Genomic DNA, 27033 nt, shown 5'->3' on the forward strand with positions numbered 1-27033 from the left:
TCCTACCACTAGCAACTCTAACCCCACTTTAGAGCGTTTCTGTGGTTTAGGAGCAGAGGTCACTGGAAAGGATCCTATAGGCTTCTTTAAGATGCGCTTTGTTCTCCCTTCTCCACCTCCTACAACCCCTTTCTTAAACCTACAAAATCAAACTATGCCTCACCTCATGCCCAATGACGAAACCAAGGTCTCAGTAGTACAAATAAGAGACCTAAGGCAAACCATTGCCATTAGAACAGGGTATAAAGATGTAAATGCCTGGTTAGAATGGATTAAATATTCCATTCGCACTTTAAACAACAGCGACTATTACGCTTGTGTGCATGGTAGGCCAGAGGCCCAGGTTGTTTGCTTTCCACTAGGATGGTCCTCAAATCAAGCAGACGTGGAGTGCATGGTAGCTCTTTCAAGATTCCACTGCCTGGAATAAAAAATTGTGCCCAGCTCTTTCTCTGCTATTTCCTGAAGTTCAACACCCTGCGGGTCAGCCCCCGAGGGCCATCCAGCCTCCATCTTCCAAGACCAATTTTACCTCATGTCTCCAACAACAAGAGGAAAAATTTCGCGTTCCTTGGAGACTTAACAGGATGCAGTGAAGTCAGGCACTTCCAAGAGGTGACCCATCAGTCTGCCCTTATTCATCCCTGATTGGATGTACGGTGGTATTATGGAGGACCTTCACTGGACACTCTGCCAAATAATTATAGCAGTACTTATGCTCTAGTTCAACTGGCTATCCCTTTTACCCTGGCATTTCATCAACCAGAAAAAGAAAAAGAAAAAAAAAAACACATAGCCTCAATTCTTACCTCTTTAACAACTAATAAGTATACTCCTTCTTCTTAGGTGTTATGTTGTACCCTACATCCAGGAGATAATCAAAACAACTAAGTCAAGACATGCTAAGCAAGTTTGAAACTATAAAGAGGAGGGAATTGTAGAAAGTAAAAAGTTCCCTCTTCAAAGTTTCCCTTCTTGTTAAAGAATCAATCATAAGTGTTAGAAATAATAGTTTCTTTTAAAGACTAACTTTCTTCAAGCCTCCTTGCTTTGTTAAACCCTATTCTATGTAATTGTTGGACATGCTCACAGGCACGTTCCAGCTCACAGCCTATGGCCCTTCTTTATTTGGAAATGTTATTGCTTCCTTAAACCTTTCATAAGCAACTTCTTTGTTCATCCCTGCACTTACCTATTTAGGAAGTTTTAGGCTATTAGCAAATCGGGTATCAGTTTAAGAGTGTGAGGTTCCGCTCCACCAATGGATGCAGGACACACCAGTAAGGACAACCCAAATGTGTAAGGGATAAATATGTCTGCTTTTCCTTTGTTCAGGTGTGCTTTTGCCATTGTTCCATCTGCGATTGAGCATCCTTTATGCAGAAAGTAAAGATGGCCTTGCTGAGAGATCTTTTGTCTCTGTGCTGACTTTTCTTCACAGCACTGATGATCAATTTCTAACAATTTTGGTATTTCTAACAAGACGTCTTAAAGGAGCCAGGCCCCAAGAGGAACATGAACTGGGGCTAACGAGGAACCCACAGCCAGGGGACTTTTGGGGGTCTTTTTGTTCTTGTCTTTCTTTTCCTTTTTCTTCTTCTTCTTAATGACCTCAGAGTTGACAGTTTTGCCCACTCTCGGATCACCAAGTTCTGATAGTGTTTGTCACATGGATGGTCCTACATAGACTGCCTGTTGTCAAAGTTGAAAAAATATCTGTCACCCTCCATGTCCTGGCATAGTTTCCACTCCCCAGGCAGTGGGGCCACAATGCCCTCCCACGCCAGCCACATCAGTTCTGGTTCCTTGATGGGATCAATACCAATCTCCCGGGCAAATTCAAGAATTTCTTGCTCACTTAAAATGTAGGTCTCATTATAATCCTCCTCCAGAACTAGCAGATCTCCTATGCAGAGGGGTGGGAGGGGTTAGTGAGGTCATCTAGCTATGACTCACCTGGGCTCGAACACTGGCTGTATGACCTTAGGCAAGGTGCTTCACCTCTCTCAGCCTCAATAACTGCAAGTGTATAATTGAAACAATCTTGACAATCTATGTCAAAAGCCCGCCAGATCCCCAGCCTGCTCAGGAGCCGGCGAAATTTCAAACAGAGGCACCATTGAGGCACTGTTGCAGGCTGCTTTTCACTTCTTCCCTCAGTCCACGCCCACACTCTGGTGCATTGTACACTGATTGGCTCACGAGCTTCCCTCAGCTACCTCGCCACTCTCCCTTCCCCATGGCCCAACCCCTACCTTGAAGAGGTCCTCACCTATCCACCACCCCAGAAGGCTCTGGGTGAGGCTCTGGGCGAGGCACAGCACCCCCAGTGCCACCCAACAGGCTCTTGCTCTGTTGTCCAAGCTGGAATGCAGTGATGTCATCATAGTCACAATAACCTTGAACTCCTGGGTTTCAGCGATCCTCCCACTCTAGCCTCCTAGGTAGCTGAGAGTGTAGGCACAAGCCACCACACCCAGCTAATTTTTTTTTTTTTTTTTTTTTTTGAGACAGAGTCTTGCTCTCTTGCCAAGCTGGAGTGCAGTGGCGCAATGTCAGCTCACTGCAACCTCCGCCTCCCAGGTTCAAGCAATTCTCCTGCCTCAGCCCCCCGAGTAGTTGGGATTACAGGCACCTGCCACCACACCCAGCTATTTTTTTTTTCTTTTTCTTTTTCTGTTTTTTTTTTTTTTTGAGACAGAGTCTCACTGTTGCCAGACTGGAGTGCACTGGCATGATCTCGGCTTACTGCAACGTCTGCTTCCCGGGTTCGAGCGATCCTTCTGCCTCAGCCTCCTGAGTAGCTGGGATTACAGGCACACGCCACCATGCCACGCTAATTTTTGCATTTTTTTTTAGTATAGACGGGGTTTCACCATGTTGGCCAGGATGGTCTTGATCTCTTGACCTCGTGATCCACCTGCCTCAGCCTTCCAAAGTGCTGGGATTACAGGTGTGAGCCACCGCGGCCGGCTATTTTTTTTTTCTTTTTTCTTTTTTTTTTGAGACACAGTCTCACTCTGCTGCCCAGGTTGGAGTACAGTGGTGCCATCCCCGCTCACTGCAGCCTTTGCCTCATGGGTTCAAGTGATTCTCCTCCCTCAGCCTCCGGAGTAGCTGGGATTACAGGCACCTGCCACCACACCCAGCTAATTTTTTTTTTTTTTTTGAGACAGAGTCTTGCTTTGTCGCCAGGCTGGAGTGCAGTGGTGTGATTTTGGCTCACTGCAACCTCCACCTCCTGGGTTCAAGCGATTCTCCTGCCTCAGCCTCCTGACTAGCTGGGATTACAGTCACATGCCGCCACACCTAGCTAATTTTTATATTTTTTTTTTAGTAGAGACAGGGTTTCACCATGTTGGCCAGGATGGTCTTGGTCTCCTGACCTTGCGATCCGCCCGCCTTGGCCTCCCAACGTGCTGGGATTCCAGGCATGAGCCACTGCACCCGGTTTTTTTTTTCAGATGGAGTCTCACACTGTTGCCCAGGCTGAGTGCAGTGGTACCATCCCAGCACACTGCAGCCTCCGCCTCCTGGGTTCAAGTGATTCTCCTGCCTCAGCCTCCCAAGTAGCTGGGATTACAGGCACCTGCCACCATGCCCAGCTAATTTTGTATTTTTAGTAGCGACGTGGTTTCACCACGTCAGGCAGGCTGGTCTCAAACTCCTGACTGAGGTGTCCACTCGGCCTCCCAAAGTGCTGGGATTACAGGCATGAGCCACCATGCTTGGTCACATCCAGCTAATTTTTTTTCGAATGAGGCAATTTATTAACCCAGCATGGTTTGTTCTAATGCTTCTTGTTGGCAGCTGCCATCTGTCTGGCAATTCTGTCCAGATCGCTCTCTCCCTGAGGTTTCAGTTTGTATCTTGGTCCTTTTCCACCATTTTCAGCCCCTCCAGGGCTTGGAGGACCTGGCAGGCCACACTCTTGGAGCCTTAGCTGAAGTGGCCGGGCATGACGCTGTTTCTCTGACGGCCCCTGTAGATCTTGGTCACAGAGCCAACCCCAGCACCACCCAAGAGGTACAGATGCCACACTGTGGAAGCAGCTCACGTGTAGAACCAGTTCTCATCGTAAGGAGCAAGCTCTTTGTGCTTGGCCAGCTTGATGGTGTCCACCCATTCGGTGACTTTCAGCTTCCCAGACTTTTTGAGAAAGGCTGCCAGAGCTCTGACGAACTCCTGCCGGTTCACGTCTTTTACACCCAGCTAATTTTTAAAAAATGTTTGTAGACATGAGGTTTTGCTATGTTGCCCAGGCAGGTCTCAAATTCCTGGCCTCAAGTGATTCTCCTGCCTTGGCGTCCCAGAGTGCTGAGATTATAAGTGTGAACCACCATGCCTGGCCAGTAATAATAACAACAATTATTATTATTATTTGAGAAGGAGTCTCGCTTTGTTAGCCAGGCTAGAGTGCAGTGGCATGATCTCAGCTTACTGCAACTTCCGCCTCCCTGGTTCAAGCAATTCTTCTGCCAATTTTTGTATTTTTAGTAGAGGTGAGGTTTCACCATATCGACCAGGCTGGTCTTGAGCTCCTGACCTCAGGTGATCCAGCCACCTTGGCCTCCCAAAGTGCTGGAATTACAGATGTGAGCCACCACGCCTGACCCCAGTAATTATTTTATGGAATTATTTCCTAGCCTAGACTAAATGGCAGAAACTCTCATTTACTTTTTCTTAATAGGACATTCCTTGGCACCTAACAGGTAATCAGTATTTGTTGATTGGATGAATGGTTGTGACTGTTATCAGCAACCGGTGATACTGACTTTAAAATTATAAAACACACCCAACACGCATGTACATTCTCATGCTCCTCCATATCTCTGATCAAAATATTGACAATCGCCAGACACTGCATTCCTTATTTACTTCTTTCAGAAGTGGCTACGGAAGGCAACTTAAGGAGATTCCTGTGGGTCTTTGCTCCTCCTTCCTTACCCTGGAAAGAGTAGAGCATGAAATAAGGCCACTAAATGCTGGCCAGGGGGAAAATAAGCTGCTGTTTTGCAGATGCATGTAAATGAAGCTATTGACCTGTGGTTTGAAGGATATTCATTTTCTGTTTTTTCTTGTGGTGTGCAGTCTTACATATCTTTTATATTGTCGAGGGTTTTGCTGAATTTTTTTCAGATATTTCTGAGTTTTGTGTTTTATGCTTCTGGAGCATTAGAAATGGAGCACATCCTGTTTGATGAAGGCCAGTTATGGTATAATGCAAGCAAGTGGAGATACAGATATTACATCAAGTTCAGGTAACTGAGATGAGTGACAGAGTAAAGATACCCTTGATTAAGCTTTCTCTACAAAAGTGTAACTCTTTGTTAAAATATTATAACCATCAACTCATCCTTTATGAAGTACAGTTACACAGTTACTCGCTTATGGTGAAGACACCATGATTTAAAGAAATGCATCTATTCTGTCTTCTTAAATCTACAGTTTTCTAAAGGCCTACTCACTTTGTTTCCCCAGGAATTTATTTTCTGCACCATACTTCTCTCCTTCTGGCCAGAAGCAATCTGTAATCCTGGTTCTCTGACTTGACCCTGGGCAGCCTTCACTGAGAAGCCTTGGACTTTGACATTCTTTGAGGTGGATCTAAGTTTGGGTTAAATCGTTCCGTCTGTATACTATAAAAACGACAACAATGGCAAGGATAATAAAACATCCAAAATGCCTCCATAACTTTTTGTTTCAGGTACATAAGAAAAGTGTAGAAACTTATTGCCTCAACCTATTCTTTTCTCCCTAGAGTCATAACACCTTTAAATGTTTTACATTATCTTTCTAGGGGAAATCTAATCTCCCACTGCAATTTTTCCCACTGTGCATTTACATTTTTCAATACACACACACGTACATATGCATATACATACACATACATATATCACCACCACACAATAATAACAGAAACTCAATCTTTCCTGGCATTTTAAAGCTTTTAGTGTCCATATGACTTTTCAAGGTAGGAAGCATCTCTGAGCGGGAGAGAGACGGCTCTGGGACCAACTTCTGCTGCTGCCTATCAGCGCCTTATCAGATACAGGTAGATTTTCTGAAATCCACAAAGTCAGCTTCCATAGACTCCTAGTTCTTCTCTTCTGGTGACACCTTATTAGTTTAAGTCACTTCCACATTTTCTACATAAACATTCCCAGTGTTTGTGAAAAGTACAATTTTAAAAGCAAGCAGAAAAAGAAAGTTCCATATCGCTGTCTCTAAAGAGGATGAGAGAATAGAAGAACATGAGCTTATAATCATATGACTTAGACCCTTGACAAGCCGAAATGAGTACTTCAAGGCACTGGCGGATGGGGCAACATGCTGATTAAGCATGCTGCACTGAAGTCAGAGTTCTGCATAAATACTATTCTGTGTCACTGTTGATTTTCTCCTTTAGCACAACTGAAAATAAATTGCTCTCACTGTGTGCATCATCTCATCTTGAATGGAATTTCCTTAGTGTACAGAATATCAGAAGTGGGGCTGCCTTGCCCCTGCCAAATGGTGAATTAGATAAAGTTTATTTTTGCTGCCATCTTACCTTCCCTCTGCTTGTACCCCAATTTCCTGGAGTTGTTCCTCAGGCTCGATCCCGTGTCCAATTCCCCAGGACCTCCTTGCTGTCAGTTAGTAATAGCTTTCAATGCTATTATTCTTCTCAGAGTTTTTGCATTTTAATAGGATCCCAGGGATTAAAATGCCTCCAGAACCAGAAGACTGAATCTCTAATGGTGTAATTTTAGGTACCAGTGACAGGCATTGTGGGAGATTTCATGGGGAGGATTCTCTCAGAAGACAAACACCTCCCCCACAGCTTTCAACTTGACTGTCTTGGTGTGGCTGACCCTACAAAGGAGTACAGGAATGTGAATTAATCAGCCATGAAATACTGAACGTTATTGCAAAGAAAACCTTCAGTTTTGCTAATTATACTTTAATGTTTTAATCAACTTTTCAGTAAATGAATATGTGGTAATATTGGAGGTGTTTCCTGGCTGGGAAAATTATGTGGTATCTTAGAGAAAGTTCTCTGTAGTGACAATGGAGTAGGGGATGGAGTGGAATTGTTGGAATGGAAATGCTTAGTAACCTGTGTTCCAGGTCTTAGCCCATTACTGAAGGAAGCAATCACACTGACACAGAAGAGAATTGCCCGATTAACTCTTAGGTACAGGTGTGAAATAATAATAAACCCCATACTGAACTGTTGTTTCAGTATACATTTTCCACATGGACAGAAAAAAAAAAAGAAGCTGGGATATTCTTCTCACCATTGTTCAGCACAAGAGGATGTCAGATTCCTGCACTTTATCTGGACTTCTCTATCGTTCTTTTTTTTTCTCCTGCTAAGTAAACAGTGGAGCATCATCCATTATTCAGCTATCAGAGACTCAGGATTTTCTGGTTGTGGAACTTGGGAATTCTTACATTTCTTTAAAACTGTGGAAAAAATGTATTTGCAAAACTGCTGGAAAGGGAAATGGAGATATCAACCCCTATGACATAGTTAATCCTTGTGAGCTTCTCTCCCAGAGGGCTAACTTGAGTTTTTCTGTAGTGATGGGAATTTAGTTTTGTTTCTTTCTTTCTTCTTTTTTTTTTTTTTTTTGGTTGTCATTATTCACACTTAACTACCTGTGGCAAGTACTGTGGAGGAGAGAGACTGCTGTAAACAGGTTTGGGGGCGCACAGGAAGGAAGGGCTTTGAAACCATGCCCCGTGAGAAAATGCATAGAGCTGCTGCGCACCACTCTACCTTAAAGCTGGTAAACACACAGCCCTCCCCACCAGCCAAATGTTACGAATTCTATTTTTATAGCTCTTGGAAGGCTTTCTGCAATCTTCTCCATGTTGAATGCTGCAGTTAAAAGATAACTTTAGGAGAGATTTTCCAGATCAAAAGTCACAGGTATAAGAGTATTGAAAAGAATGTAAAATCTTGTGCATGCAACTATCTATTTTATTGCTTTCATCTTTTGAATCAAGTAGGCACAGTAAATGACCCCTTTAAGCAGGGGAGTCATTACACCCTCACATTTTCTGAAAGACTTCTTGTGGGTAAATTGCAAAGCACTACCGGAGTGTAATAGTGCAAGGGACTATTGGAGTATTTACTATTTTGTAAGTTGCAAAGCACTATTGGAGTGCACCTTCATTAGAATGGTGGAAAAGTTATTCTTGTGAATTTAATCATAATCTGCATCAATCTGAGTAATACATTGTTAAATGCAGTACAGAGTGCTCAGAATAGAAAATGGTGGATTCTTTTGAGCCTGCATTGGTGAACAAAGAAAAGGAAGCATACTCCTTTCCTCTGTTTTTTAATTCTTTGATAAAGTGATAACTGTTAGAGTAGTGGATTGCTATAGACTTGATGTAATCATGATTTAATAAATCATTTGAAAAATTCTCTCATGGTAGCATGTGAGTGTTCAGGTGGAAATAATGACAATAATGACAGCTGCCACCCAGGAAGCATTTGTTATATGTAGGGAGAAATGTCAAAAGAAGAAATCTAGTTAGAAAGATCCATAGCTTGTGAACAACCATATATCAAAAGTCACCAATATTATCCCAAAGAACAGAGTTCTCAGGGGAATGTTACAGGGCTTCATATCTTTCGAAATATTTATTAATGGCTGCATGAAGACAAAGAAGACACTTGTGGAAACCTAGGTGGAATAGCCACCAAGATTGATGAAACTACCAACATTTAATGTAGAATCCAATGAAAACAAATATCTGAGCACTCACAATTTAGATCCTCGGGAGTGGGTACATATCATATTGGGGATTCTACAATTTTAACTGGGAAATCCAAGCACAAACAACTAAAATAAGATGCAATTAACAAGATGCGCATTTAAGCCTGCATTCGAATCCCTGTTCTAACACTAATTCATACAATCTTGAGCTAGTTACACTTAGTCTCTAAAATTCTCAATGTTCTTATCTAGAAAATGGAATAATATTAGTACCTAGAATAGAACTTCATAGGATAGGACATGTCAAATACTTAGCATAGTAGCACCCAATACCTTTTAGCTGTTATTACTGTCATCATAGTTGTTATTAAGAATAATAAATATGGATAATAAACATGGCCAGCATGGTGGCTTATGCCTGCAGTCTAGCACTTTGGGAGTCCAAGTCAGAAGGATTGCTTGAGGCCAGGAGTTCGATACCAGCCTGGGCAACATAGTGAGACTCTGTCTCTAAAATAATAACAATAATAAATACTATAGTAGAGTTATCTAGTCTTCGTAGGAAACCACATTTAATCAAGATAATGATGAATTTTAACATTTAAACAATCAGTTGTGCAAGAAAGGATTGGAGAAATTTGGCTTAACACATGTATGTGTGAAACAGAGTGAAGGTTTTTGTTAAAAATCAAGCTTCGCTTTAACCAGTGGTGTAAATGAGCTATTGAAAAAGATAATGGCTAAATGGATAAAAGCATATTTCCTAGGTTGGCAAAGTTGAGAATGCCTTAGTATTCTAAAATAGTCAGATCCTATATGAAGGACCGGGCCCAGTTCTGAACAGCCGATTCTTTGAGCTGGACGCGTTAGAGATGCCTCTAGAGTCTTGAGGGAGGTGATAAAGGATACGGTTAAGGGCACAGAAAAAAGCTTTGGAAGGGACTGGGTAACTAATTTCAATGGGTTTTCAGGCATTCAGTGATCACACACATCAATTTTATTTATTTATATATTTATTTATTTTTTGAGACAGAGTCTCACTCTGTCACCCAGACTGGAGTGCAGTGGCTCCGTCATGGCTCACTGTAGCTTTGACTTCCCAGGCTCAAGCAGTCCTCCCACCTCAGCCTCCCAAGTAGCTAGGACTACAGGCCTGCAGCACCACAGCTGGCTAATTTTGTTTCTTTTTTGTTGTTGGTGGTGGTGTTTATATTTTATTTTATTTTATTTATTTTATTTTATTTTTAGTGCAGTGGCGCAATCTCGGCTCACTGCAAGTTCTGCCTCCTGGGTTCGCGCCATTCTCCTGCCTCAGCCTCCCGAGTAGCTGGGACTACAGGCGCCCACCACCATGCCCGGTTAATTTTTTTGTATTTTTAGTAGAGACGGGGTTTCACTGTGTTAGCCAGGATGGTCTTGATCTCCTGACCTTGTGATCTGCCCGCCTCGGCCTCCCAAAGTTCTGGGATCACAGGCGTGAGCCACCACACCCGGCCTTGTTGTTGGATTTTTTTTGGAGATGGAGTCTCACCTTGTTGCCTAGGCTGGAGTACAATGGTGCCATCCCTGCTCATTGCAATGAGCGAAGTGCAATGGTGTGAACTTGGCTCAGTGCAACCTCTGCCTCCCGGGTTCAAGCAATTCTCCTGCCTCAGCCTCCCAAGTAGCTGGGATTACAGCTGTGTGCCACCACACCCAGCTAATTTTTTGTATCTTTAGTAGAGATGGGGTTTCACCATGTTGGCCAGGCTGGTCTTTTTTTTTTTTTTTTTTTTTTTGAGACGGAGTCTTGCTCTGTCACCCAGGCTGGAGTGCAGTGGCGCAATCTCGGCTCACTGCAAGCTCCGCCTCCCGGGTTCACGCCATTCTCCTGCCTCAGCCTCTCTGAGTAGCTGGGACTACAGGCGCCCGCCACCACGCCCAGCTAATTTTTTGTATTTTTAGTAGAGACAGGGTTTCACCATGGTCTCGATCTCCTGACCTCATGATCCGCCCGCCTCGGCCTCCCAAAGTGCTGGGATTACAAGCGTGAGCCACCGCGCCCAGCCCAGGCTGGTCTTAAACTTCTGTCATGATCTTGTTTCATTTTTATAGAGGTGGGCTCTTACCGTGTTTCCCAGGCTGGTCTTCAACTTCTGAGCTCAAGCAATTCTCCTGCCTTGGCATCCCAAAGTCCTGGAACACATATTGATTTTATTTTATTTTTTTATTTTATTTTTTTCCCTATAATTTTCTTTTCTTTTTTTTTATATTATTATACTTTAGGTTTTAGGGTACATGTGCACAACGTGCAGGTTTGTTACATATATATCCATGTGCCGTGTTGGTTTGCTGCACCCATTAACTCGTCATTTAGCATCAGGTATATCTCCTAATGCTGTCCCTCCCCCCTCCCCCCCAACCCACAACAGTCCCCGGAGTGTGATGTTCTCTTTCCTGTGTCCATGAGTTCTCATTGTTCAATTCCCACCTATGAGTGAGAACGTACGGTGTTTGGTTTTTTGTCCTTGCGATAGTTTACTGAGAATGATGTTTTCCAGTTTCATCCATGTCCCTACAAAGGACATGAACTCATCATTTTTTATGGCTGCATAGTATTCCATGGTGTATATGTGCCACATTTTCTTAATCCAGTCTATCGTTGTTGGACATTTGGGTTGGTTCCAACTCTTTGCTATTGTGAATAGTGCCGCAATAAACATACGTGTGCATGTGTCTTTATAACAGCATGATTTATAGTCCTTTGGGTATATACCCAGTAATGGGATGGCTGGGTCAAATGGTATTTCTAGTTCTAGATCCCTGAGGAATCGCCACACTGACTTCCACAATGGTTGAACTAGTTTACAGTCCCACCAACAGTGTAAAAGTGTTCCTATTTCTCCACATCGTCTCCAGCACCTGTTGTTTCCTGACTTTTTAATGATGGCCATTCTAACTGGTGTGAGATGGTATCCCATTGTGGTTTTGATTTGCATTTCTCTGATGGCTAGTGATGATGAGCATTTTTTCATGTGTTTTTTGGCTGCATAAATGTCTTCTTTTGAGAAGTGTCTGTTCATGTTCTTCGCCTACTTTTTGATGGGGTTTTTTTTTTCTTGTAAATTTGTTTGAGTTCATTGTAGATTCTGGATATTAGCCTTTGTCAGATGAGTAGGTTGCAAAAATTTTCTCCCATTCTGTAGGTTGCCTGTTCACTCTGATGGTAGTTTCTTTTGCTGTGCAGAAGCTCTTTAGTTTAATTAGATCTCATTTGTCAATTTTGGCTTTTGTTGCCATTGCTTTTGGTGTTTTAGACATGAAGTCCTTGCCCACGCCTATGTCCTGAATGGTATTGCCTAGGCTTTCTTCTAGGGTTTTTATGGTTTTAGGTCTAACATGTAAGTTTTTAATCCATCTTGAATTAATTTTTGTATAAGGTGTAAGGAAGGGATCCAGTTTCAGCTTTGTACATATGGCTAGCCAGTTTTCCCAGAACCATTTATTAAATAGGGAATCCTTTCCCCATTGCTTGTTTTTGTCAGGTTTGTCAAAGATCAGATAGTTGTAGATATGCGGCACTATTTCTGAGGGCTCTGTTCTGTTCCATTGATCTATGTCTCTGTTGTGGTACCAGTACCATGCTGTTTTGGTTACTGTAGGCTTGTAGTATAGTTTGAAGTCAGGTAGCGTGATGCCTCCAGCTTTGTTCTTTTGGCTTAGGATTGACTTGGCGATGCGGGCTCTTTTTTGGTTCCATATGAACTTTAAAGTAGTTTTTTCCAATTCTGTGAAGAAAGTCATTGGTAGCTTGATGGGGATGGCATTGAATCTATAAATTACCTTGGGCAGTATGGCCATTTTCATGATATTGATTCTTCCAACCCATGAGCATGGAATGTTCTTCCATTTGTTTGTATCCTCTTTTATTTCATTGAGCAGTGGTTTGTAGTTCTCCTTGAAGAGGTCCTTCACATCCCTTGTAAGTTGGATTCCTAGGTATTTTATTCTCTTTGAAGCAATTGTGAATGGGAGTTCACTCATGATTTAGCTCTCTGTTTGTCTGTGATTGGTGTACAAGGATGCTTGTGATTTTTGTACATTGATTTTGTATCCTGAGACTTTGCTGAAGTTGCTAATCAGCTTGAGGAGATTTTGGGCTGAGACAATGGAGTTTTCTAGATATATAATCATGTCATTTGACTTCCTCTTTTCCTAATTGAATAGCCTTTATTTCCTTCTCCTGCCTGATTGCCCTGGCCAGAACTTCCAGCACTATGTTGAATAGGAGTGGTGAGAGAGGGCATCCCTGTCTTGTGCCAGTTTTCAAAGGGAATGCTTCCAGTTTTTGCCCATTCAGTATGATATTGGCTGTGGGTTTGTCATAGATAGCTCTTATTATTTTGAGATACGTTCCATCAATACCTAATTTATTGAGAGTTTTTAGCATGAAGGGTTGTTGAATTTTGTCAAAGGTCTTTTCTGCATCTATTGAGATAATCATGTGGTTTTTGTCTTTGGTTCTGTTTATATGCTGGATTACTTTTATAGATTTGCGTATGTTGAACCAGCCTTGCATCCCAGGGATGAAGCCCACTTGATCATGGTGGATAAGCTTTTTGATGTGCTGCTGGATTCGGTTTGCCAGTATTTTATTGAGGATTTTTGCATCAATGTTCATGAAGGATATTGGTCTAAAATTCTCTTTTTTGGTTATGTCTCTGCCAGGCTTTGGTATCAGGATGATGCTGGCCTCATAAAATGTGTTAGGGAGGATTCCCTCTTTTTCTATCGATTGGAACAGTTTCAGAAGGAATGGTACCAGCTCCTCCCTGTACCTCTGGTAGAATTCAGCTGTGAATCCATCTGGTCCTGGACTTTTTTTGGTTGGTAAGCTATTGATTATTGCCACAATTTCAGAGCCTGTTATTGGTCTATTCAGAGATTCAACTTCTTCCTGGTTTAGTCTTGGGAGGGTGTATTTGTCGAGGAATTTATCCATTTCTTCTAGATTTTCTAGTTTATTTGCATAGAGGTGTTTGTAGTATTCTCTGATGGTAGATTGTATTTCTGTGGGATCGGTGGTGATATCCCCTTTTTCGTTTTTTATTGCATCTATTTGATTCTTCTCTCTTTTCTTCTTTATTAGTCTTGCTAGTGGTCTGTCAATTTTGTTGATCTTTTCAAAAAACCAGCTCCTGGATTCATTAATTTTTTGAAGGGTTTTTTGTGTCTCTATTTCCTTCAGTTCTGCTCTGATTTTAGTTATTTCTAGCCTTCTGCTAGCTTTGAATGTGTTTGCTCTTGCTTTTCTAGTTCTTTTAATTGTGATGTTAGGGTGTCAATTTTGTATCTTTCCTGCTTTCTCTTGTGGGCATTTAGTGCTATAAATTTCCCTCTGCACACTGCTTTGAATGTGTCCCAGAGATTCTGGTATGTTGTGTCTTTGTTCTCGTTGGTTTCAAAGGACATCTTTATTTCTGCCTTCATTTCATTATGTACCCAGTAGTCATTCAGGAGCAGGTTGTTCAGTTTCCACGTAGTTGAGCGGTTAAGCAGAGCACCTCTCCTCCTCCAAAGGAACGCAGTTCCTCACCAGCAACGGAACAAAGCTGGATGGAGAATGCCTTTGACCAGTTGAGAGAAGAAGCCTTCAGACGATCAAACTACTCCGAGCTACGGGAGGAAATTCAAAACAATAGCAAAGAAGTTAAAAACTTTGAAAAAAAATTAGACGAATGGATAACTAGAATAACCAATGGAGAGAAGGGCTTAAAGGAGCTGATGGAGCTGAAAGCCAAGTTTCAAGAACTACGTGAAGATTGCAGAAGCCTCGGGAGCCAATGCGATCAACGGGAAGAAAGGGTATCAGTGATGGAAGATGAAATGAATAAAATGAAGCGAGAAGGGAAGTTTAAAGAAAAAAGAATAAAAAGAAACGAACAAAGCCTCCAAGAAATATGGGACTATGTGAAAAGACCAAACCTACGTCTCATTGGTGTACCTGAAAATGATGGGGAGAATGGAACCAAGTTGGAAAACACTCTGCAATGTATTATCCAGGAGAACTTCCCCAATCTCACAAGGCAGGCCAACATTCAGATTCAGGAAATACAGAGAACGCCACAAAGATACTCCTCGAGAAGAGCAACTCCAAGACACATAATTGTCAGATTCACCAAAGTTGAAATCAAGGAGAAAATGTTAAGGGCAGCCAGACAGAAAGGTCGGATTACCCACAAAGGGAAGCCCATCAGACTAACAGCTGATCTCTTGGCAGAAACTCTACAAGCCAGAAGAGAGCGGGGGCCCATATTCAACATTCTTAAAGAAAAGAATTTTTAACCCAGAATTTCATATCCAGCCAAACTAAGCTTCATAAGTGAAGGAGAAATAAAATAGTTTACAGACAAGCAAATGCTGAGTGATTTTGTCACCACCATGCCTGCCCTAAAAGAGCTCCTGAAAGAAGCACTAAACATGGAAAGGAACAACCGGTACCAGCCACTGCAAAAACATGCCAAATTGTAAAGACCATCGAGGCCAGGAAGAAACTGCATCAACTAATGAGCAAAATAACCAACTAACATCATAATGACAGGATCAAATTCACACATAACAATATTAACTTTAAACGGAAATGGGCTAAATGCTCCAATTAAAAGACACAGACTGGCAAACTGGATAAGGAGTCAAGACCCATCAGTGTGCTGTATTCAGGAAACCCACCTCACGTGCAGAGCCACACATAGACTCAAAATAAAGGGATGGAGGAAGATCTATCACGCAAATGGAAAACAAAAAAAGGCAGGGGTTGCAATCCTAGTCTCTGATAAAATAGACTTTAAACCAACAAAGATCAAAAGAGACAAAGAAGGCAATTACATAATGGTAAAGGGATCAATTCAACAAGAAGAGCTAACTATACTAAATATACATGCACCCAACACAGAAGCACCCAGATTCATAAAGCAAGTCCTGAGTGACCTACAAAGGGACTTAAACTCCCACACAATAATAATGGGAGATTTTAACACCCCACTGTCAACATTAGACAGATCAACGAGACAGAATGTTAACAAGGATATCCAGGAATTGAACTCGGCTCTGCACAAAGTGGACCTAATAGACATCTACAGAACTCTCCACCCCAAATCAACAGAATATACATTTTTTTCAGCACCACACCACACCTATTCCAAAATTGACCACGTAGTTGGAAGTAAAGCTCTCCTCGGCAAATGTAAAAGAACAGAAATTATAACAAATTGTCTCTCAGACCACAGTGCAATCAAACTAGAACTCAGGATTAAGAAACACATTGATTTTAATTTATGAAGGTGACTGAGCAGCTAATGTGATGGAAAGATTTTCGTTGCTTCTACTTCCCAATAGGAAGGGCATGGCAGGCCACACAGGGCCACATGGGGGAAGGCCAGTGTTGGATAGGAGGTGGAGAGGAGTGAGGAGGGAGCATGGGCCAGTCTTCATTGTGTTTTCTGTGGAACAGGCATGGCACGGCAGGGGAAACAGCTTAAGATTGGCTAGTTTGAATGACACCAGTGGGTTTAGGGGCAGAGGAGCTGTCCCTAGTTGTCTGGTACCTGGTCCTGTGTTGATTTCGGACAGGGGAAGTATTGGCCGGATATGTGTTAGATACAGGAGGTAGTTGGAGTATAGCCTTTGGATTGGCTGGTTTGTGTATGAAAGGCACTCACACAGACCAGTCATTTATCGTCTTAGGAATTAGCTAGCCCCAAGGACGGGGTCAGTCTCTCTTACCCATCTAGGTCCCCCAAGAGGTCAAAACATCATAAAATATAAAAACTAAAAACTATGATTAATACATCAGGGTACAAGCTGTAGCTCCAGGGGAAGAACCAGGAACTATGGGGAGAAGTCCTAGACAGGCAGATTTTAGGGAAAAAGGAAAATAAATCTTTCTGTGAAACAGGGCCACTGGAAAGTGGAAAGAATGTCTTTGTGATACCAAGAATGCCTGAACTCAGATATAGTCTGGGATGGCATAACCAGGTTGCTCATGTTGTAGGTGGGATTCCTTCAAGGACTGGGAGATTGGAATAAGGTCCAACTCATAGATTCCATTATTTGATGGCTGATGGCATACCTAGAAGGAAATCGGATGTCCATTGCTTCTCTTCGTGTACTACTTCTTAACTTCTTGGGAGTAGAACCAACTTAGAAAGATTAAAATTCAGCACTGGAAATAAATGACATTTTTATATATAGTTGTAATAACTAGGGCTCTGACGGGAAGGACTGGAAATCAGCCACTGGAAAAAAGAACCCCTATTTTAGTGCCAGTTAAGTGGGAGCCAAGTGGCCAGATGCCTATGTTAAAAACAATGGGCTGACCTTGAGTTCTCCTGAGAAACTACAAACTATAAGGTTTGTATTGGCAAAGTCTTTTTGTGAAGTCATTCTTCCACTAGAAATATATAGAGCTCTGGCTTGGCCCTGTCCACTGAGGACTTTACTGTGTGTTAGGACCATTTTTTAAGAACCGGCCTTCTTTTTTTTTTTTTTTTTAAATGGTTATCATTTTAAGTCTGTGCTTCCATTAAGTATTAAAAGATGCTAATGGATGGTAAGATTCTCAGTTTCCTCTTCCTAAACAGGAAGGAACTATACTAGAATGATCTAAAGGTTTCCTTCTGATTCTAGAATTCTTTGATTTTGTGACAATATTCTTTGTTGACTCTCAAAACTCTATTCCTTGAATTGACTCTACTTGTATGAACTACGCACTGTTGTTGACAGTACACTGTGTGCCTGTCTAGTGTTATTCTAGGCATTTCCATTTGTTATCAGATAGGTAGGGTTGCTCTTATTTTAGAGCCAAAGAAGCAGAGACTCATATTAGTAACTTGTCCAAAATCAAGGAGCTAACAAAGGGGAAGATTAGGGAAGACTAAGTCTCTGTGACTCTTCCTGTCCTATTGCAGAGTTCCATATTGCAATGATGAGTGTCAGAAGCTGTCAGAAAATGATGCTGGGAATGCCATTCTTTGTTAGACAGTAAAGCCACTGCCTCTGGCTTGGAAGTATTGATCACTGCATCTGAGATTTGAGAATTGAAGGTGGTTAACTATGGCCCCACTTGCCCCTCTCTCCAGATGAGTTTTTTTTTTTTTTCTGGTAAGGGTGTGGAGGGGAGAGAGACAAGAGAAAAGACGCATTTAAAAATCATGGAAATGTTTTGATGTTTCTTTCATTTAATTATTTCTTTTTGTCCCAAGTTTAATATCAGTTTCTGTTTGTTTCAATTCTACTTAAGGCAAGAAGAAAATTCCCTTTTACTTCTAAAATTCTGTTAATTTTTTCTTTGATATTTCTTTTAAAAATTTTAAAATAATTTTCATGGGTACATAGTAGGTGTATATATTTGTGGGGTGCATGAGATATTTTGATACAGGCATACAATGTGTAATAATCACATCAGGGTAAATGGGGTATTTGTCACCTCAAGCATTGATTATTTCTTTGTGTTGCAAATATTCCAATTATGCTCTTCTGTTTCAATATGCAAAGACGGATACCTGACTTGCTTTTAAAATCCATTTGAGCTCAGTATGCCTTTCAAATTGGACATTTTAAGGTAATAAAGGCTGTTTGAGAATCCTGGACATTCAATACTCACTTGGGGCACTTGAACTCTTATCCAATCCTAGAAAACAAGCTATTTCCATCTGGATGGCTTCTAAATTCTCATGGGAAATTTATCAGATTATTTTCTTTCTCAGATACAGGTTGCTGGATCTCCATTTATTTTTGTCAGTCACATGGTCACCATAACTGAAAGCGTCATTTAATGTGTTATTGCTATGAAAAACCTCAACTTTATTTATTTTAAAGTGAACACATCAACTATGTCAGTTATGGTGCTTTGTAATGCACAGAAAAATCAGGAGTGGGAGGTTCATTTATAAATTCGTGACATTTAGGCTCAAGCATCTGTTGGGACTTTGAACTGTCTGGAAAACAGATACTAACCAATGAGACTAAACAGTTTGTGTGGCCATCTGCTCAGAATTAAAACATGGAGGAGTAAATTAGATTAATCATTCTACAATTTGGGGAATTCAGTATGAAGATCTGCTTTTACTGTGAATGCCTCTATTTTTAAGCATTGAATGAAAGTTTTTCTACATCTGGCTTCCACTATATATTTGTGAAAATGAACTTTAGGCTGTGTGTGTGCATATGTTTGTGGCATGTGGTATGTGGCACATGAGTGACACAATTTTGGGGATGTGGTGGGGGCAGGTGAGACAATTATCCAAGTGGCTAGGCATATCATAGGCTTTAAAGTTAGATAACTTTTGGGTAAGAATATCTTACCTTTCTCAACTGTACAAGGGAGTAATAAAATTATTTATTTCATAAGGTCTTATAAGGATTAGTTAAGATAATTATTGCATGTAAAGTACTTAGTATAATCCCTGGCACATAGTAAACACGCACTAAATATTAGTCACTATTCTGTGTCAACATTTATCATCATCATCATCACCATTATCACCTTTGTCCTCATTTCAAAATACAAAATGAATTTTACGCCCTTCAAACATAGCTTTCTTTAGATTTATTTTCCAATAGGTATTTACTGCATTAGTAACAAATTAAATGGTGTGTGTGCATGAGTGTGTATGAGCATAAGTATTAGAGTGTGAAAGTGCTGATGAGTGTATGTGTGTATGTGTGTGTTTTAGTGGATCCAATCTTTAAAAACTCCGATCCACTTAAATTAATTGCTTCATTTGCAGAACTAATGCCTGGTATTAACAGAGAATGACTCCTTTCCCCCTTTTAAATATACAGATACACTGTTGAATATGCTGTTACACTCAATGTTAAAATAATGACTAATACACAAGGGGCCAATTTAGCAGGAACTCTTAATCATGACTTCCTGCAACTGGGCCCCTGATGGAAGTATATAATTATGGGTCAGAAATTGTAAATAACAGAACACTGGAAAATCGAGTGTAGGCTAATGCCAATAGAAATCAGCCCCTAAGCTCCTTTCAATATAGATTTTAAGAAATTGAAGCTATCTTAGGTATAATCTTGCCTCATCTTTGTCTCTCCTTTTCCACCTTTTTTGGACTCCCAGTTCAATCTCACCATCCCCAACCAGCAGTTTATAACGGCCAGAACCCAGCATCCCTCCCTCTCTTCCTCCTCCCTCTCTCCCTCCTTCCCTTCCTCCCTCTCTCCTTCCCTTCCTTCCTTCTTTCCTCCCTCATCCCCTCTCTCCTTCCCTCCTTTCCTGTCCCTTTTTATCTTTCCTCTATTGCCCCTTTTTCCCCAATACATCAACTGGGCATATACTATGTGTCAAGTCTTGTGGTAGATTAAGTAGTGTGCCCTGCACCCATGTTTCTTCCCAAAGGGGGACCCATTTTCAGTTCAAATCCTAATCAGAAAGTGACTCTTCTCACCAAAAGGAGTGGCAGAAAAATCTTCCCTTTGTCCTGTGCTAAGGGTGGGCAGAAAGCTCAGATTAAGAAAAACAAACAAAAAACCAAGCAGAACAAAGCCCTCCGTTGTTTAACAAATACAGCCAGCAGCCAGTATTTGGCAGAACTTATTGGAGGGAATTTAAGCCTCCAAAAAAAATTAATGGATAATGATTATTCTTAAAGTGCCCTTTGAGCAATTGCATTAGTGGAGGTGGAAAATAGTCTGTAAATACTAACAAGGGTCCTGATGCAAGGAAGTGACTGTAACAGGGACAAAGTGTTGAACTCCTTCACTCCTGGGCTTCTAAGGGAGGAGTATTTCTGATTGCTGTGTCAGATCCTGGGTTCTTTCTTGGGGAGAATTCAGGTAAGGGAAGCAATGGAGAGAATGCTAAAGAGGTTAGAGAGGTTTTTCTCTACATAATAAAGAGCTAAGAAAGAGGAAAGGCTGAAGTGAGGAGACAGGGAGAGACAGGAAAGAGAGAGAGGAGAGAAAAGCTGTCATGGAGGCTGAGGGAGTTTGGGGGGTGCAAGATATCTAGGAATAGATTATTTAGAAGAACAAGAAGGGATGAGGGGATTTTAAAGATATTTTCTTTGAATTGAGAATGCACACCCACCTTTTGCATTTTACCAAAAGACAAGTCACGAATGGAAACATGTTTAATCATTGTTTGCTTGCCAGACATCGTTTCTTTGCAACTAAAACCACAAAGCACCTCCTGATCCACCTGGATTAGACAGCTAATCTCACATGGGATGCTATGGGGTACATCCAAGGACATACAGGGCCCAGAAGAACTCAGACTAAGTTGGCACAGAGACTCTCTCAGCAACTGCACTTTTTTTTTTTTTTTTTTTTGAGACAGTCTCACTCCTCACTCTGTAGCCTAGGCTGGAGTGCGGTGACACAGTCTCAACTGACTGCAACCTCCACCTCCCGGGTTCAAGCAATTCTCCTGCCTCAGCCTCCCGAGTAGCTGAGACCACCAGGCCTGGCCAATTTTTGTATTTTTAGTAGAGACGGGGTTTCACCATGGTGGTCAGGCTAGTCTCGAACTCCTGACCTTGTGGTGATCTGCCCACCTCAGCCTCCCAAAGTGCTGGGATTACAGGTGTGAGCCACCACGCCTGGCCAGCAGCCACACTTTTAAGAGTTCTTATTCAATTCTTACTGAAGAGAAACTGCAAGGGCCTGACAGGTTCCCACTGAGCAGTGTTCAGGGTTTACAGTATAAATGCATGTCAATGTTAGTTATATAGGAACCTGCACGTATTTCCCATTCTAGGGTGTGGAGTGGGTCATTCTCAACAGATGCTTCAGTTATGTCTAGAGTCCCTGGTAGGTATTGCTGAGGCTGAGCCGTGCTGCCCCTGGCCAGCCTGTGAGAGTCAGGTTTCATCAGCGGAGAGCAGGAAGCTCCATGAAGCACCCCTCAAGAGAATGTGGGATTCAGGAGGCATGTTTCATGCAAGGCTTGCTACACATGACACTTACACTTGAGTCCCTACCTTGGAAAAAGAAAAACTCTGTCCCTAGTAAAGGAGTGGTGGCAACATAGACCCCATGGGAGGAGGGGTCTTCTTTAGGCCACGGAGTAACTTAATTTGATGCAGAAGTTAGGCCTGGTTAAGGCTGGGCTGCCTATTTCTGCTACAGAGAAGGATGAGCCTGACCCTTTTCCTCTCTCCATGGAGATGGTCCTTCCCTAGGGTGGCTTCCTGGATCCTTCATAGAGTCTCCTTTCCTCTACCACCATTTTTCAGCCCAGCTTATATACATTTCTATTCGTCTGCCCAGCACATGGCTATGGACAGGAGTCAGTCAGGAAAGCTAAACAGATTGAAAATGTAAACAAAACAAAACAAAACAGAAAAATCTACCTCACACGCCCCTGAGTAATAATGCTCTCTTTGTGTTGTCATGCATGGTGGTGCCCAAAAGGCCATAGAAATTTGACTGTTGAGGAAACTGAATCCAGGGAAGCTCAATGACTCACTCAGAGTCACGCAGCAGGCTGTGGCTGACTCAGAACTTGTGCCAGCATTCCAGACTCCTTGTCCACTGCTCTTCCTGCTCAGATCATGTATGGACACATGCAGTGGTGCAGGATATGCCTCATTTTATCATCCCAGAAGCTCCTCTTTTTGCAGCCAAATGGAAATCATTCCAAAACACAGGAAGACTGAGGATACTCCTTGAAGATGCCAAAACCTCACCTCCTTCTGGTTGCACTATGGAGCTGGACAGTGAGGGTTCCTAGTGGCAGGACAGTTTAAAGTCAGGCGGCGATGCCATTAGTACCAGCTGTGGTTTGTACAAAAAGGACTGGAAGAAAATGGATTAAGTCTCAGTGCTTTCATCTGCACGATGGGCATATTAACAGGCTCTATCACACAGGGCTATGGAAAGGATTAAGTGAGATATAAAAAGATCATACATTTATTTTTCTTAATTTTCCAATTTTTTATTTTTAGTTTTTATGTATACATAGTAAGTGTATATATTTTTGGGGAGAAGATCATACATTTCCTAGGACAGGACTAATACATTTAGCTGTGGCTATTATCAGAGAGCACCAAGACCTTAGGTGGGGCAACCAGACTGGTTATGGGGCTTGACATAAGCCAGACCCATGGCCCATAAACTATTTCAGGTAGGAAGTAAGCAATAATATAACTTGGACTCAAGGGGGAGCAAAAGGGCACCCCTCAATAGTGATGGCTTCCCACCTGGTCTCAACACTGTAAAACTTGGGACTTGCTGCCAAGCTCCACCAGGCAGGGGGCAGAGGACACTGAGTCTCCCCAGACTGAGTCAGGAGTGGCTCGGGAGCTGACACTGGCCTGAGCTTGCAGCAAAGGGCCCCTACGTACCAGGCTAGGCAGCTCTGGAGAAAGTAGAAGTGGAGAAATAAGGTGTGGACTCACCAAGACAGTTCCAAAGTCAGTTTCACTCTGACACACTGTCTGTGATCTTCCACAGTCAGCACAATGCCTGCCCCCTGTGGGTGTTGCATAAATTGCATAAATATTTGTTGAATGAATGAATCAATCATTCAACAGACCAAGGCCAAATCAGAACCCCAAACCCTAAGGTCTTTATACTCTCACTGTCCATCCATCAATCTTCCTGTCAGATCTCCTGTCAGAAATCAGAATATACCTTTGCAATACCCTTTGCTGGCCTTTTAGTTATCTTTTGAATAGAGGCTCTGAGCCTTGAAAGTATTGCCTGGGAAATATTAACACCCATTTGAATATCTCCCGAACACCTCAATTAACTATATGGTGCTGTCTGGCCAGGACCTTATTTCGGTATAATGTGAACCTGAGACAGCAGCACCTCCTAGTCGCATCCTTGAAATGCCTAACGCCTTCATTCATGCTTGGCCCTGGATTGTGGGGAGATCTGCAAACCTCATCAGAGCATGGCTTCCCAAGGGCCAGGTCACAGGGCACTTTGCAGCCTGAATTCATCCAGGACTGCCTCTGGCTGAGCACACTAATTTGTTGACCAGGTTGGGTGCCCTTGGCAGCTCCAACCATCACGTAGATACTCCAGTCACCTTTTCTACCTCAAAGAATGGAGGTTTTCAAACTCTGTTGGCCATGACCCACAATAGGAAATACATATTGCAGTGACCCAGTGTATATATGCATACAATGTATTTTTATCATTCTCACATACACATTTTCCCCCCACATTTGAATATCTCTGAAATTTGGATATGTTGTACAAATTATGACATCTTGCCACTAATTATTAGCATTTTTTTCTTTCTGGGTGATACATAAAGTTTTGCATTTTCCAATAAATGATGACTGTGACTCAGTGAAATATGGCATATGTGTAATTAAAAACCACTTTTTATAAAAACTATCTTTGTTGCATGTTGCTCTATGACATTTTCTATGTGTTATTTTATTTCTTTTCCTTTTAATGCTGTTCACTGCTACTCATTTAGTCAACTTGGACCACCCTCTAGAGGGGCTTCAACTGTTATTTTCAAAACATTGTCACAGGGACAGAGGAGGGTATTAGGGAACTCTGTGACTAAAGAGTTTTCCATAAATGGGTGGACCTCAGATTTACAAGCATTAAGTTATTGGACCAGGAGGGGGAATAGATCATGATTAGGAGAGTGGAAAAGAAAGATGACAAATCACTTTAAGTCAGACAAACCTTTTTCTATACTAGCGTCCTTACTTACTAATCATAGAACTGTGGATATATTTTTAAAAATTATCAGTGTCTTAGTTTTCTCACCTGTAAAACACTGAACAGAGCTCCTGTCATTCAGAGCTGTTGTCAACATGAGAGTTAAGAGTGTAAAGCACTGACCTAGGGCCTGCATGTAGTAGGCACTCAATAAATGGTGGCAATCATGGCATTGGTGATGATGGCACTCAGTAACTAGTAAGTGTTATTATTAAAAGTCACAAAAACAGCTAGTACCCAAAGTGACATTGGCTGGTATAAAGATCTTACAATTATTTTTAAAGTTTCATTGTATTCATTTGATTATATAGTTTCTTGCCATCACAACAAACACTCCTATTCATTTCTAATTCGATACTTGGTGAGTCCACGTAAGCATTTGGGTCCCCACTGATGAGAGCACCATGTCCAAGTCACCCACTTGGTCAGGTTCTCTTGCTTTTTGTTGTGCATCTCATCTTATGGTAGGCATTCAAACTATGGGCTCAGGCAAGCCTTTCCAGTGTGATCATATTAATTTTATATTTTATGTGTTAACATGTGCCTCCAATAACTTGCTTTCCTTGCTCATCATGGTGATGCATTTTTCCTACTTTATGTCTTCCCTCATTGATTACGATGGGCTGTTGACTATTTGAACCTGGTACTTTTACTTGATCACCTCTACACAGTTTCACTCCCATTCATTTCCAATTTCTCTTTATCAGTGTTCTCTCTCAGTCCTTATAGGCCTAGATGTTCATTGTGGTTTCATCATCTATTTGATCTCCCCTCTCATGTTTCATTAGCATTTCTTCAATAGTTTCTCAGGGTTATTTCCCATGATTCAGCCATTGTATACTTCTTAAAACTTTTAAGCCTTTGAATAACTAGAGGAATGTCTCACAGAGTCATAACATTTTTTGTTTACATGAATTAACCCTCAAAAATGCATTCAATTATCAGAAATACTTTAATGCATTGTATTGGGTTCAAAATGATTAAGGTATGTTTATTATTAGGTAATGAAGAAATTCAAAGCTTAATTTCAAAAATGTTAAGTAAATGTTTAGAGATGCATACAATTCCAGTAAATAGATAATTTCTACCTGTCTCTTGTCATTATCAACATTTGCAAACTAACAGGCATGGTTTTCTTGTGAATACCAGATATTTGTGTGTTCATTAGCTCGATTGCATGAGTGAAACATTCCTTGACTTCTTTAGCTCAGTATGTAGGAAGTTAGGTGGGTATATAAGAAAGGAGGAAGAACACTAGGAAGATATATACATTGGTATATAGATAGGTAATAAGGATAATTATCATCATTATTATTTTGCTTGTTTTTTCAGGATTAGCCATGTGAAATATTATTATAATTTGTTGTGTGTGTTACAGGTCTCTTAGTTTGCAAAAAGGAATTAACCCTCCTGATCTCCTAACTACTCAATAATAGAAGCTAAGTAAATATTCCCATTTAACAGAAGTGGACATAGAAGTCCAGAGAGGCGAGCTCCACGAGCAACACATTAGATGCAGTAATGTAATGTCATGAAGAAACAGCAAATCTGGAGCTGAATCCCTGGGCTCCTAATTCAGTGCTCCTTCTACAATACTAGGTAGGCAGAGATGACAAGAAAAAATGCTGGAAGAAGCAATGGGTACTCTTCTCCCCACTGCTTCTGTGAAGGGCTTTGGTTCCATTTAAAAAGTAGAATACTCTAAAAGTGGTCACAGTCCTTGGCTCAAGAATTTTGGCTATCTCATAAAGCAACATTAAAACAAAATGGCCCCAGGTCATAAAGATTGCATTGTACTGAGAAATGACCTTGGTCAACCTCAGTCCCAGACAAGCTTGCAAAGCAGAAAATCTTATTTTCCACTTTTCCTGACCAGCTTTTCTGGAGCCCTGAGCTCTGTTTCTTGTAAATGGGGACACTGAGCTAAGAACTGAGATTTCCTGATGCCTAGATATGATATTTACTCATTACCCATATATTTGACACCTGATATTTGACCTTTTCAGGCCAAAGGGCCAGTTTCTGTTGAGTTCTGATAAAGTCAGTCCACAAATGCTATTTGCTGCTCATCTCATCTGTGACCATCTTCTGCTGGGCATTGGTGCCATCTGATTGTTGAAATACAGCTCAGTCCTTGCAGGGATAGGGTCTAGCACATGCCAGAACTTCTTAACATGTAATTTCAATTCTCACAACAAACATGAGGTTGGTGCTGTTATTTCATTTTATAGACATGAAGAATGAGGCTTAAAAAGGCTAAGCAAACTCACCAGTGGTGAACAGCTACTGCACAGTAGAGCTAGGATCCAAACCCACATCTGCCTGATGTCAAAGCATTAATTTTTACACTTTGTCAATGGCACCTGAATACTTTGTTTTCAAATCCCCAGCTCACCAGCGGTTTGGACCCCAAATTTGAAAGAAACACTATCACCCAAGTCAATTCTTCTGACCATGAACAAACATCCCAAGCAGTATGAGAAATTTTAGCAGCCATGGTGCAGAGCTCTCTGAAGCCTGATATAGATTAGGAACAGAGAGAAGATTAGAGGTGTGTATATTATGGATTGTGGGCATAAGACTTGGATAAGGAAAATATTTCCTTGTATTGATTGAGAAATGGCCTTAT

The 27033-nt window shown here is 41.5% G+C and overlaps 1 protein-coding gene across 1 annotated transcript in view; it reads right to left on the reverse strand.

Moving 5' to 3' along the window:
* Positions 1-21285: 21285 nt before the first annotated feature.
* LOC100582370 (RUN and FYVE domain-containing protein 2-like) overlaps positions 21286-27033 on the reverse strand; it is a 124849-nt gene continuing 119101 nt past the window's right edge. Inside the window, exon 14 of the mRNA XM_030797763.1 lies at positions 21286-23187. The gene's annotated coding sequence lies outside the window, so the exon portion shown is untranslated. The remainder of the gene's footprint in view (positions 23188-27033) is intronic.

This window comes from Nomascus leucogenys, chromosome 18 (genome assembly GCF_006542625.1).
Source record: "Nomascus leucogenys isolate Asia chromosome 18, Asia_NLE_v1, whole genome shotgun sequence".
Classification (NCBI taxonomy): Eukaryota; Metazoa; Chordata; class Mammalia; order Primates; family Hylobatidae; genus Nomascus; species Nomascus leucogenys.